This window comes from Anguilla anguilla, chromosome 8 (genome assembly GCF_013347855.1).
Source record: "Anguilla anguilla isolate fAngAng1 chromosome 8, fAngAng1.pri, whole genome shotgun sequence".
In the NCBI taxonomy this organism is placed as follows: Eukaryota; Metazoa; Chordata; class Actinopteri; order Anguilliformes; family Anguillidae; genus Anguilla; species Anguilla anguilla.
This window is the reverse complement of record NC_049208.1, coordinates 18,480,621-18,493,023: the sequence shown is the minus strand read 5'-3', so window position 1 is coordinate 18,493,023 and position 12,403 is coordinate 18,480,621. Positions and strand designations below refer to the sequence as shown.

General features: G+C 41.9%; 1 long non-coding RNA gene across 2 annotated transcripts in view; it reads left to right on the top strand.

Annotated features, from left to right (window-relative positions):
* Positions 1 to 12,403, top strand: part of LOC118234400 — a 98,182-nt gene that overhangs the window by 84,653 nt on the left and 1,126 nt on the right. For both annotated transcript variants that reach the window (XR_004766661.1, XR_004766662.1), the window contains 3 exons: positions 9,894 to 10,004; positions 10,409 to 10,487; positions 10,898 to 11,045. This is a non-coding gene — a long non-coding RNA (uncharacterized LOC118234400). The remainder of the gene's footprint in view (positions 1 to 9,893; positions 10,005 to 10,408; positions 10,488 to 10,897; positions 11,046 to 12,403) is intronic.

The window sequence follows — 12,403 nt, the reverse complement described above, 5'->3', positions numbered from 1 at the left end:
GCTGGGATCCGGTGCTCTTTCTTTCTCTTTGCCTTCTCTGAAATAAATCCGTGGCTGACATCCAATTCCTAAGCTTCAAATAGGTCTCAGAGTGTGCTGCGATCTTTTCTCTTTTTTTAAACGCAGATCTTTTACAGTGCAGTTGTAAAACGTGTCAGGAGATCGGGGCTGTCATTAACTGTGTGGTTTAGTTTCTCCAGTCGGTGAGTGTTTGCTCTGGGATGACAGGAGTCATTTAGCAGTCCACAGCGCTGTTTGTTCAGCGCTTTGTGAATGGCCGTACATCCGACATGCTCTGTGGCATTCGACTGCTGGACGCGGTTCGGTCCGAACGCCGCTTGGGCGCACTGCTGGGCGCGGTTCGGTCCGAACGCCGCTTGGGCGCACTGCTGGGCGCGGTTCGGAATGCGGCGGCTCGCAGAGATCACTGGCCATCGCTCAGCGACCTCCGGCCCGGCTCTCCCTGCCGGGCCACGGTCACGATCCGGTTAAAGAGCGGCGAACGTTGCGAAATAGGGCACCGGAGCATATTTCAAGACAGTTGTCAGCCATGTTTGCGCTCATCTTTGCTCTCAGTTACACGCAAGTGCCGGGAGGCCTTTCATCTGACAGCACAAAGACAGGTAATTACAGAGAGATTTATGCTCCAGAGTTCATGTAGCAGTGCCAATATGTAAAGAAGATTCCTGTGTGTTGCCTGAGATGATTCATGCTTTCTTATTCCTCTTTTGTGGCGGCTACTCGTGACACTGGAGAATGTTTTTGTTGTTGTTTTGAATTACATTTGGAATTTCATCTATTATAATTTAGTATAAGCAGCGATACATTAATATATCAATAGCACCAATGATGGTACTACAAGACTAATGTGCAGTTCTGTCTCCTTTTCTATTTTATTTTTTAAAATCCTGTTTTCATTTTCAATGTGCTAGTATTAAGAGTGTATTTTCACATGAAAGTCAATAAGGTGAAAGGGTCTTTTGATAGATTTATTGTATATTCCAAATGAAAGTGTTCAGGAAATCTTTTTTTATTCAGCTGAACAAATAGTTCATAAGAAACTTTGACCTGTGATAGTCTTCAGTTTATAGGTTTTGTTTTCTATTTTGACACGATTTTTAAACAAAAGCAAATGCCAGACAATGGTAAACGAACCATCAATGTTAAGGCGTCACACATACATAAACTCACATATGGTGATATGACATAGTAGATTAAAAATATCTTGTGATAAAACCTCTTTCCTGCAGCAGCGCCATTATATTGAACTTGCTGGCGTCTTTAGTTTGGCAGCGATGGCCCTGTTTCCACTGAATGTGTAGAAATATGGAGCCAGAAGCCTCTGCCCTGAGGACCCAGAAGCGTGTTGCTTTAATCCTACCTCCGGCAAGCACGAAACAACACTGATGAAAATGATTTTAATTAACAGCGCTGGTCTGGAGCTACGTGGCCTGGAGCTCCTGCTTTCTACATTCTGACTGAAACGCTGGCAGGATGTACATAGATGCAGTCAAATATGAAGGAGCAAATATATCAATTCGACCTCTTTTTTTTTTTTGAGGGGTCCAACACACCTTGCACTATGTATGGCGAGCCGATTTGCCCCAGTGCACAGAAGTGACAAATATTTAGTTTTCCTTTTGTTCCACAATCACAGTGAGCAGAACAAGCTGCAATTAAATATTACATCAACTACTACACAAACCACTGCTCTCACCACTAGACTAGCCACTTCTCTAACTGCTATTGTGACTAGTACTCCAGTGGTTACATTAGCCACTACAACTGCTACACTAATCGCTACTCTAACCACTAATCACTACTCAAACCAGTACACTAACAACTACTCCAACCATTGACAAGAATGGAAAGTAGTGTAATACACTGAACAGAAAAGTTTTTAATTAAAAAACTGTCCAGTATAAATAAAAAGTTCATATCATTGCAATTAAAGGAATTATGCAGTGATCAAATAGACTCAAGTAAATATTGGTTCCTATGATCTTAAAGTGTTTGTTTCATTATAATGCAACTTGACAATTCTGCATTTATTTGAGAATATTATGGGATGCTTTATTTTGTTGTTGTGTTAGTCCTCTGGACCCTCAGGACAAACACTTTGGTCGTTGAACAGAGAATACTCTCTGAAAGGAAAACCGAAGCTGAAGACCGTCCGGTTCAGCCTGTCTGTGGGGAATGACCTGACCATCAGACTGTTCAGAGGGAGTTAGAGGTCTGAGCTGAGAGCCAAGCTAGGGACAACGTGTTGCCCTCAAAACATATTTTAAAGGAGCATGCAAAGGCGCAGTGCTCGCTCTTAGGAAACATAGATAATCTTTTCAATACTTAAAACGTTTTGGCCATGGCACCATGGCCTTCATCAGATTCATCATAGTCTATGTCTTCAGCTTACCGTGGGACCCTCCTACCAGAAACTCTAGCACTCAAGCATTTTCAATGTAAACCCTTAATCATGGCAGATATGATGTAGTTCAACAAGATTTCAAAAACTTGAATCCATCCTTGAGTACAGAATGTATTATTATTATTATTATTATTATTATCATTATTATCATTATTATCAGTAGTAGTATAAATCTTATGTGTGAGCTCAGTGAAAACCAGCCTAGGATTGCGCTGCACTATGTGTGGGAGGACACAGTGGGTTTGGTATTGAACATTACTCATCCTGTTTAATCACAGCGCACCTGGAGTAGAAGGCTGACCTGAGACAGTGCACAAAACAGGAAGTCAGAGGTTAGAACCAGCTGTCTGGTGACTCGTGCGTGACTGTGTTTTACCAACAGACTGGAACAGACTGGTATCATTTTATTTGTGTGTGTGTGCGTGTTGTGCGTGTTTGTGTGTGTTCTTCCTATCAGAATCTATCGAGCCCTGCAAAACACAAATCTGTGGAGATGTAAACATGTGGAAACGTGGGGAGTGAGTCCGTCACCTGTACCTGGCTGTACTGTGTGGTGTGTGTGTGCTCAGAATAAGGCTCTTGTGATTTCTGCAGGTGTGGCTCTGTAGTGCCAGAGATCATCTAGCTGTAAGTTTGCTCCTCCAAGCTAATTATCATTTTACAAACTAATGCTGACTATTATTATGTTTTCGTACATATACACCTTTTAATCTTTGCTCAAAAAAGAATCCCTTTTTTGCATGGTATATTCAGTGTTTTTTTATTTTTGTTAGTTTCATATTTTATAGAATCAGTGAAAAAACATACGTAAGCCATCTGTCCAAAAGCCATACATGTCATTCTTGTCTCGACTACATGGAAGCAAGTCATTAGTTCAGTTTATATGCCTGTAAGAGCATATTTCCCAAAAAAGAGGCTCATGCACAGTATTCATTCAGAGTCTACCTAAATACATTCCCAGTCATTCTTTGACTAGTTTTGCAAGCATGCAGCAATTAAACAGAACTCCATGTTAGTTCTACACATTGAAATGATTTGTGTGGGTTTACAAGGTGTGAAACAGGGCTGGTGATTAACAGTTAAGTTTATCAATTTTTCTGAATTCCTGCAAGCATTGAACATGAAGAGGCTGAAGTATGTGACTATCTGTGAGAGCTGGTATATGCAACTGCATTTCAGTCAACATTTAGGAGGATATTGTTGCTCATGATGATCACTGAGAGGTCTTTCTGTAATGCTGCCAAGACCACCTACACCAACCACCCCCCACCTCCCCCTCGCCTTGCCACTGGCACACTTTATGGGCACATCCCATCCCCTCCACTAATAAGATAGTATCCATCCTCTCTCAAACAGAGTACCACAGCCCCGCTGAATTTTACTGTGGTTGTTCAGTCTTTAATCTGAAGACCACCTTCATCATGGCTTCATTCTCTGAGGCTAATGGCTTCCTGAGCTGCAGGTGTAGGGATGATACTGTGAATAATGAAGGCTCATCATTTCTCTGACCGGAGCCTTTAATCCAAATGATGATATTAAAACTATAGTAGCTTTTTCTGGCATGCTTTATCATGTATCAGTGTATACTCTGTTTGTCCAAACTGCCCAGGGCTCAGGGTGACATTCTCTCTGGAGGAGACTGCAGTGCTTCAACAAGCATCCAATATGCCAAGGTGACAACTTACAGAGTAATGGCCTCTAGGAAATGGGCGATGAACCACGAGGAGCCACGCCTCCTGGGTTTCACCCCACCCCCACTCTCCAATGTCCCTACGGTCTCAATCCCACACTGACACACACAGACATACACACACATACAAACATATACACATACACACTACACACACATAAACACACAAGCACACACACAAATGCATGCAGGATGTGACAGATGAAGTGACTGATAAGGTTTGATGGGCGGGGCCTGTTGATGTGGGGGGGGGTCAAAGGGCAGTAGGACATGACTCACTCTCTCTCTCGCGCTCTGCAACACGACTGACTAGTGGAACAGGTTTTCCGTGCTCCCGTCGGCCTGGCAAAGCCGCTTAGCATGTCAAAGCCACTTCTGTGGAAACAGACGGGAGGGCCCACTGCGTGCCCCGACTCGCCAACAAGCCCCAAAATACCTGCGCCTTCGACCAGCGGGGATCACCAGCTCAGCTTTATACCGTATTCTAAACAGGCCATTCTAGAAGATTCCAAAATTCCCTCTTTTCTGTGTAGAAATGATTCATAAATTCAATAAACTCAATAAACCCCAGGAAACCCCCAAAACCCAATACCCAATCATGCACCTCCTCTGAGGTTCATAAAAAAACAAAATGTTTTGAAGAACTTTACATTTATTTTGAGCCTTTTTCAGATATATACATCAAAGAAAAGTAGAAAGGTAACCTACCCATGTCAGAAATATAAATCCTTTATTAAACTGTTCAAATGCGATAAACACATCAATTGAAATCATTAGATGAAGCACATCTCATTTTTTCAGCTTTAGTTGGCCTTCTGTGTATGCTGGAGTTAATAACTGTAAAGTGGCACAGTGCCAGCCAGTGCCTGGGGGTGGGGGTGAGGGGGCAGGGGTGGTGGTTTGGGGGGGCTGCGCTGAGCGGAGCTGGCCCCCTGTACTCAGGCGTGTGCTTTAGAGAGCGTGTCGCCGGACCATGCAGCGCTACGGCAGCCGTGACCTTGCGCACGTGCACGTGCACGCTTGCTCGTCAGACGGAGCAGGGGGTCGGGAGACACCGCCTGGCCTCGTTACCCTCCGAGGGGAATGGATGCGCATTTCGGCGCATTAACGGGCCCCCGCCACGCCGCCTCTCCGCTTATTGAACCTGTCACTTCCACTGCCGGTCAGGCCAGCTGTTTGTCACGCCAGGGTCTCCTTTCCCCCGTCGGCAGCCTGATGCACGCTTAATGAAGCTCACAGGTGAACCGGTTCCAAGTAACCCGACAAGATTTGTGCTGATTATTTCGAGAGCTCGCCACTGAGCCCCACAAATGCACGCAACCACATTCACCCATGAGTGAACGCATAACAGCGCACTAAAGAAGACGTTGCCCTCCTGGGTAAGAACAAGAGAACTGTTGGTTACTTTGCTTGGTGACACTGGTCTTTAGCTCAGAGAGCTAGTTATATTTTTTCGATGTTGTGTGAAGACTGAGGGCATGGTTTAATACCTTTAACAAGCATCCCTCTGTTACACATACTGCCGTGACAATAACATTGGCTGGTTTTCTAGTCTTCACTTGAAAGAAAGAGTGCTCTTCTGGGTTTGATCAGCTCTTACTGTGAAGCAATTTGGCTTTCACAAAGACGAACACGTTCAGAAGCCTCATCTGAATAACCTTGTTTTCAGTTAGCAAATGTAACCTTTAAACATTATTAAACCATGCAAACGGTACAACGGCTATTAATTACTTGCTGACACTTAAGACCGAAGCAGTTTCCAGAAGGACTGCACTGGGCCAGAGATGCACTTTTGCACACTTTGTTACGGCTTTGACATTTTCAATACTGCAGTTTGTTATGGATTTGACACCATGTTTTTCTGCATTCTGCTAGATCTTTTTAAAACAGTCTGTGTGTGTGTGTGTGTGAGGGGGGGGGGGGGTGAGAGTCATCATTCTCACATCTGATTTATTTGACAAAGTGAGTTTATCCTCTGTACATTCCAGAAAAGCAGCTGCTTCTGTTGAGTGCTTTAAGACATAAAACTGGCAAATTCCACAAATCACTAAGGCAGGCTTCACCGAATGGGCAGGGCCTATCGATGCAAACTTCAGATTAGACTGGATTTCGTGCACCTGCATTATTGCAACACGACAGGCTGAGTCCTGGTGACTAAAACAGGCATTTATGTGTCATAGGTCCTGAATAAGCACCACTCCAGGTCTTGCTTCAGTATTTAAATACATCTGTTCCTCTCCTGACCAAGCTGCTCCAGTTTTATCCTAACATAGATTTTCATCAGAGACGTATCGACTTGGCAATGAAGCAAATAAGCAGAAAATATGTTTGACAACAGCTACTGCTCAGGGTACCAAGATATGAGAGATGAGATGGCTGATCACCTGTTTACTATTAATCAGGTAACATTATACTGTTAATGAAGCAATAATCTACACCTACACAGAGACAAACCCACTACTTGTAATTTTCTGTAACAGGCTGTGACATGAAATGACACTTCTTGAAAGTGTTATTGCTGGACCCAAAAACAAAGATTTCCTGGCAAATGTTACAAAACTCCTCCAAAAATGTTGTATTTCAAGTACAGGCTAATTCAGAAAGTCCTGGTTTCTCAGTTAAGCATCTCTCAGTTCTGTAGAGCACATGATCATTTCCATGGAATAACTCATTACCTGAGTACATCAGCAACATTTATAATATCCCCTGACTTTCTCAAATTCAGCACAGTTCCTGCTTTTACAGGTATATTTACAGAACTGTAAATGCTGGAAGACTTTACTGTGTGCTGACTACCCAAGCACACCATCTGTCCTAAACTGACTACTTTATACATTTTACACTTTTACATTTTATATAGAGATATCCTTACAGTTACCAAAACTGCGAGTCAGAGGTGAGACAAATACTCTAGTTGTAGGTGTATTGTTGGTGAGGGATTGGGGAGATTTGGAGTACAGGAGTTATGTTCATTGAATGTCTGACCTATCCTGCTGGCTTCATCTGCTGTTCTCACAGATCATTTTTGAGCTGAGTGTTGAATTTTTCTTTAAACTAGGGACCAAATGGTAAATTACATGCATTGTATTTGTACTAATAGTAATGACATGTGCACGTTGAGATTGGGCATGGTGGTCCAGTTTCATTTAGTGAACATAAAGACAGATCCACATTACATATATCATTAAAAAATACCATGATACAACCTATTTTTACAAAACCAATATTATTAGAAAAATATATCTGCCTTTTTCATTATCAGCTCTCAAGTTGGAATGTTTTTTTCCAAGAATGTCCATTTCTATTACCTGTCATGTGAGCCAGGTATAATATCCAAACTATAACTCAAACCGAAAGCCATAGGCACTCATTTCCACCTCCTGTCAAAGTCTTATATTTCAGCTGAGATAATTATTCCCTCTTCATATTTTCCTCAAATGCTTTCGTCTTAAGATTGATGGTTCCCTGTTCATGCGCATGCTAGCCTAACAGACAATGTGTAAAGGAATCTGACAGTGATGATTTTGAGCCAGTGATGTCATATCCCATAAAAAGACCTATTTAATTAGCCAGTTCAAACATGATGGACTGGCCGTTGTGAACGTTGACCCTTACCAGAATATATAATGCATACTCAAAATCTCCTTAAAATGTTAAGAAAACATAATCAAATGAAGTTTAAAATTAATAAAACACCTAAGCTTCAGATTATAGTTACTACACATCAAAAGGGACATAGATGTAATTACAGTAAGTATACCTTTGTGGTGACACTATACTAATGTAGGCTGGGGAAACAGTATACACTAATACAGCATCCACATCATTTAAACATCTTGCTTCTCGGGTTACTCAAATCATTTAAAGACTTACGGTTGCACAAATGCTTGTATTCAGTCAACATTTGTTCTTAATTTTCACTCTCAGTTAAATTTAAGAATGCAATTTACCTTAAAGATTACCAATTACCTTGTTGGAAAATTAGCTTTGCAAACACGTTTTGCCAAAAAATGTATCTGTGCAACAATCACCAAAACAACACGCATTTAATTGTGATCGAAAGTTGAGGACAGATATTGTTTGAATTCAATCCAGGCCAAAGTGCTCTCTCATAAACTGTAATATATTTTTATTTATATTTTTAAGGGAAGTGCATTTCTATAATAAGTAGTAAAAATGCCATATAACTGTGTATGCACACATCAATTACTGTGTGCCATGTTTCTGCAGAAATATGAATAGGGCTGGATATTTTGTTTGCGTTTGAATGTCATACAAACTGCATTATGTGAAGTTTGTCAATTGATGTAATTGACAGAGGAAGATATTCACAGATGTGATAAAAACAGTTTATTTGAATAATGAATTCAGTCAGCAATGAATGAATGGAATTGAGCCACCAATTGTTTGTCAGTTCAACTTGCTTTTTCATTTCCTTGTGACATAAATCCAACCTCCCCTCACCATCGGGAAAATATCTCACAGCTGAAATCCCAGCTGATTCTATTGGGAATGAAGTTGATAAGTGGATCTGTCTTTTGCTGCCGATGATTATTTCACAATGGACCACTCACACTGTTCCTTCAATTGAAAAGCTTATGGGCTCAGGAGAGTAATGTGTCATTATGGCAGTTTGACGGGAAGCATGTCATTCCTCCAGACATGGCTGTCCTCCGTGCCATGATCTCTTAGAATCCCTGTCAGCCACGTTATATCACGCCGTTTTCCTTCATTGCCATGGCGACAGCTGATCAGGGCACCTTGGCCAAGAGAAATAGTGATGCAGTCATGAAAAGAGAGAAAGGACACCACGCAGCATTGCTGGATGGATGGAGGTGAGAAATTCAACCACAAAAACCACAATTTTAAAAATTCTGCTTTTACAATGTTCTTGTCGAACATTTCCCTTTTCATATTTTCAATTGGAGGAAACATTTGACATTTTAAGAGGCTACACGAACTGACCAACAAGCCAACCAGAGCATGTGATTTAATTATTAATTGGGACTTAATCAAATTTTTTATTTTGTCAGTGCAGTGGTAAAGGAACCACAGATTCCTGATTGTACAGTAGGTTCACTTCCTAAATGGGGCACTGCTTTTGTGATCTTGCGTGAAGAACTTTTCTTCTGCAGCTGTAAAAATGGTTAACGTGTTAAGTACAATCAGCTATGTAAACTACTTAAGCCACGTAATTCGTCCTGTAAAAGAGCATCTGCTAAGCAAATATAATGTTAATGCCTTCCATTATACTGCAAAGTGTTTTTTTTTCTGTTAAGAGACTGCAGAGGAGTTGTTTGCCGGAGTGATTGAGGGACTAGGAATCTGTGCTTCACCCCATGAAAATAAATGCAGTCTGGAGCGTTTAGGGTGCAGAAACAGATCTCACGGTGTTTCACTACAAAGATTGCTTTCACCTGCAACCCCTCAGGCACCAATCTAGCACAGTTTCTTTCCATCAGTCTCCAGGCTCATAGTCACGCGGATTCAGTCGGGCTACCATGAAGTCCTATTGGTCTGCCTGCCAATTCACAAACATCCCGCATGGCACAGCACGATTAATGGCGTTTTACAGCTGTGTGCGTATGCGTGTGCGTGTTTGTGTACACATGTGCATGTGTGTGTATGTGTGTGTGTGTGGGAAGGGTGGGGGTGCGTGGGCTAGACTGTTGTTGGTCTTTCAAGTTTCAGCTAGAAATGAAAGTTAAAGAAAAAATGTGTTTTCAGTAAGACGGATATCCTTGTCTTGACAGACATATTGTGATTCTGTGCCTGCAGCAGAGTTTGAGAAAGGAATGCAGGGTTCCCATGAATCAGCGCACGCCTATTAGCTTACCTGCTTCACATTCAGAGGCCATCAGCAGCCGGAAGACGCCAGGAGGGAAAAAGGTGTGGGTGTGGTTTCGAATGTGTCAGCGGCAGCTACTGAAAGGTTTTGTGTACAAGGAAAGCAGAGGTGCCTCCCCTCTCTCACACACACAAACAGAAGCCCCCCCCCCCACCATGCTGTCAAACTCCAATTAGGGAGGAAGACAAACTGCAATGTGAAAGGGGAACACAATTTTACACGCTTCATAATGACATCATCTTTTTTATATGATATGAAGGGAGGTTAGGGGTTTAAGTGCTGAAGACCCCATTCTCACATATCCCTGCATGAGGGGCATGTGTAGGCTCTTCCTGATCTTACACAGGTTCTCCAGGAGATCCTGTTTCTCTCTATGCCTCCCAGAGCCTGGGGAGGGAGTCTGTAATTACTCATGATGTCATCCCACCACTGTTTTTTCCTGCAGGAACTAAACCATGAGGAAGTCCTGCTGGGAATCATTACAGCAGTTGGTACATATTGAGGAAGTCGGAGCCATACACACAGTATGTGTCATCTTTATTTACTTATAGTTCACATGGCTTGTAATTGCATGATAAACATCTCCCATTTATACAGGTTTGCAGCTAGCTAAAGTGAACTTCCGTAGTATCCAGCATGAAGTTTGAACCTGAAATCTTTCACTTGCTCTGCAGGTTACTTTCTCAAATTATAGCTCTGCAATGTCACCCATCTTTGCTCAATTTTAGTATAATGATTTAATAGGCACCATTATGCAGAGCTACTGCTGGTGTAATAAAATGTAAAACTACAGTGCAGAGTACAGGAAACCGCTGTTAACTGTTGAAGGTGCCACCCAGATCGAAGAGTCCGTACACCTTGTTTCCAATGCCTCAATTGGCTGCAGATCACAAAAAAATCAGACTGCGGCCTGGCAGGACTGACACCCCAGCAGGACTGTCTGTTCCCAGGAGCAGACAGCTGTGACAGGGTGTGCTTCCTCCGCGACGCTGCAGACTCGGGCGCTGATGTCCCAGTCCGCCACGCCGCTCACGTAAGCAAGCCACAGTGCGGCTGCTCCGGTTGGCCTCCTCTCCGCAAAGGTAAATATTTTCAGAGCCGTCACTCAGCGACCTCGTGGGAAACGCCTATGCATGCTGTGGCATGGCCTGTACATGCAGCCCGTGTCTTTGCCCTCTTTTATTTCACTGTGCCACGAGACATGCCAAGCCAATCGCTTTTCAGCATGCTGGTCTCGCAACAAATCATCCGTTGAGATATTGAGCTTTAAGAACAACTGCTCAGGTTATATATTTTTTAGGTTATATTATTTAAGTTAATTTCATTGCTAGTTTATGTTCAAAAGAGTGCATGGCTCCCAGCCTGAGATAAACAATATTACATCTCCTGCTTGAAATCATATAAAGGCTTCCTTAGGTCCGCTGCTCAGGGTTAAGGACAAAGTGGATAGAATTACTGAGCGCATTTCTGGTACAATTTCCTCCATAAATTTAAGAGCTGATTGGTTGGAGAGATATCAGCATTTGCATGCCGTTTATGGTCTTAAAAAAAGAACTGAATGTACCAGGGCATTGGCAATGTAATTAAATTCTGACAGACACATTTTTAGAGAGAGCAGTAATACCACTTCCGCCAGAATTGCATATTTTGAGGCTTGTGTCATGGTTTTCTGTCAAGGCTGTTGATGTGGCAATGTTCATTCAAAGCTGTAGTTTTCATTGCAGTGGTGTTCCCCAAAATCCTCACTGTGCCTTTTTTGAATAGGTGATCTATGGGTCAATGTTAAAAAATTAAAACCAAAAGCCAAAGAATCGCTCAGACAAAAACAGTGACCCCTCTGGTTCGTGAGGCACCTACAGTCAGGCTGTCTCAGCTGTGGAGGATGGGACTGTGCTGCTCCATTGGCATAACTGCAGAGAGAAGATAAGCTGCGCTGCCTTTTTTTTAAGCATGTTTAATGTTTAATAAGGTGAATTGCACTTTTTTGGGAATGTGTACAAAAATGTATATAAAATTGTGTTTTGAGAATGTGTTTACTCGTGGTTAAATACACATATTTAAGCATGTATTCAAATAAAAAGCTGACACACATATTAAACGTGAAATTTTTTAGCATGAAATGATTTTGAGAACGTTTCATTGCAAAAGATAAAATTCTGTTGTTTGTGAGAACATGTTTAAATATGAAAAGGGAAATACACATTTTGTGAAAGTATTTCAATACAAAAGCTTAAATACTTATGTTTATAAGGTAAAACGCATGTTTTTGACAATGTGTTCAAATACGAAAGATAAAATTCATGTGTGTTGCTGAAATGCATGTATTCTTAAAACACATAAAATCAAAAGCTGAAATGCACTTTTTTTGAGAATACCCTGACAGAACATTTAGCGTGGCCAATTTTGCTAATCATGTCTGAAATCTTGCTGTGTTCATAAT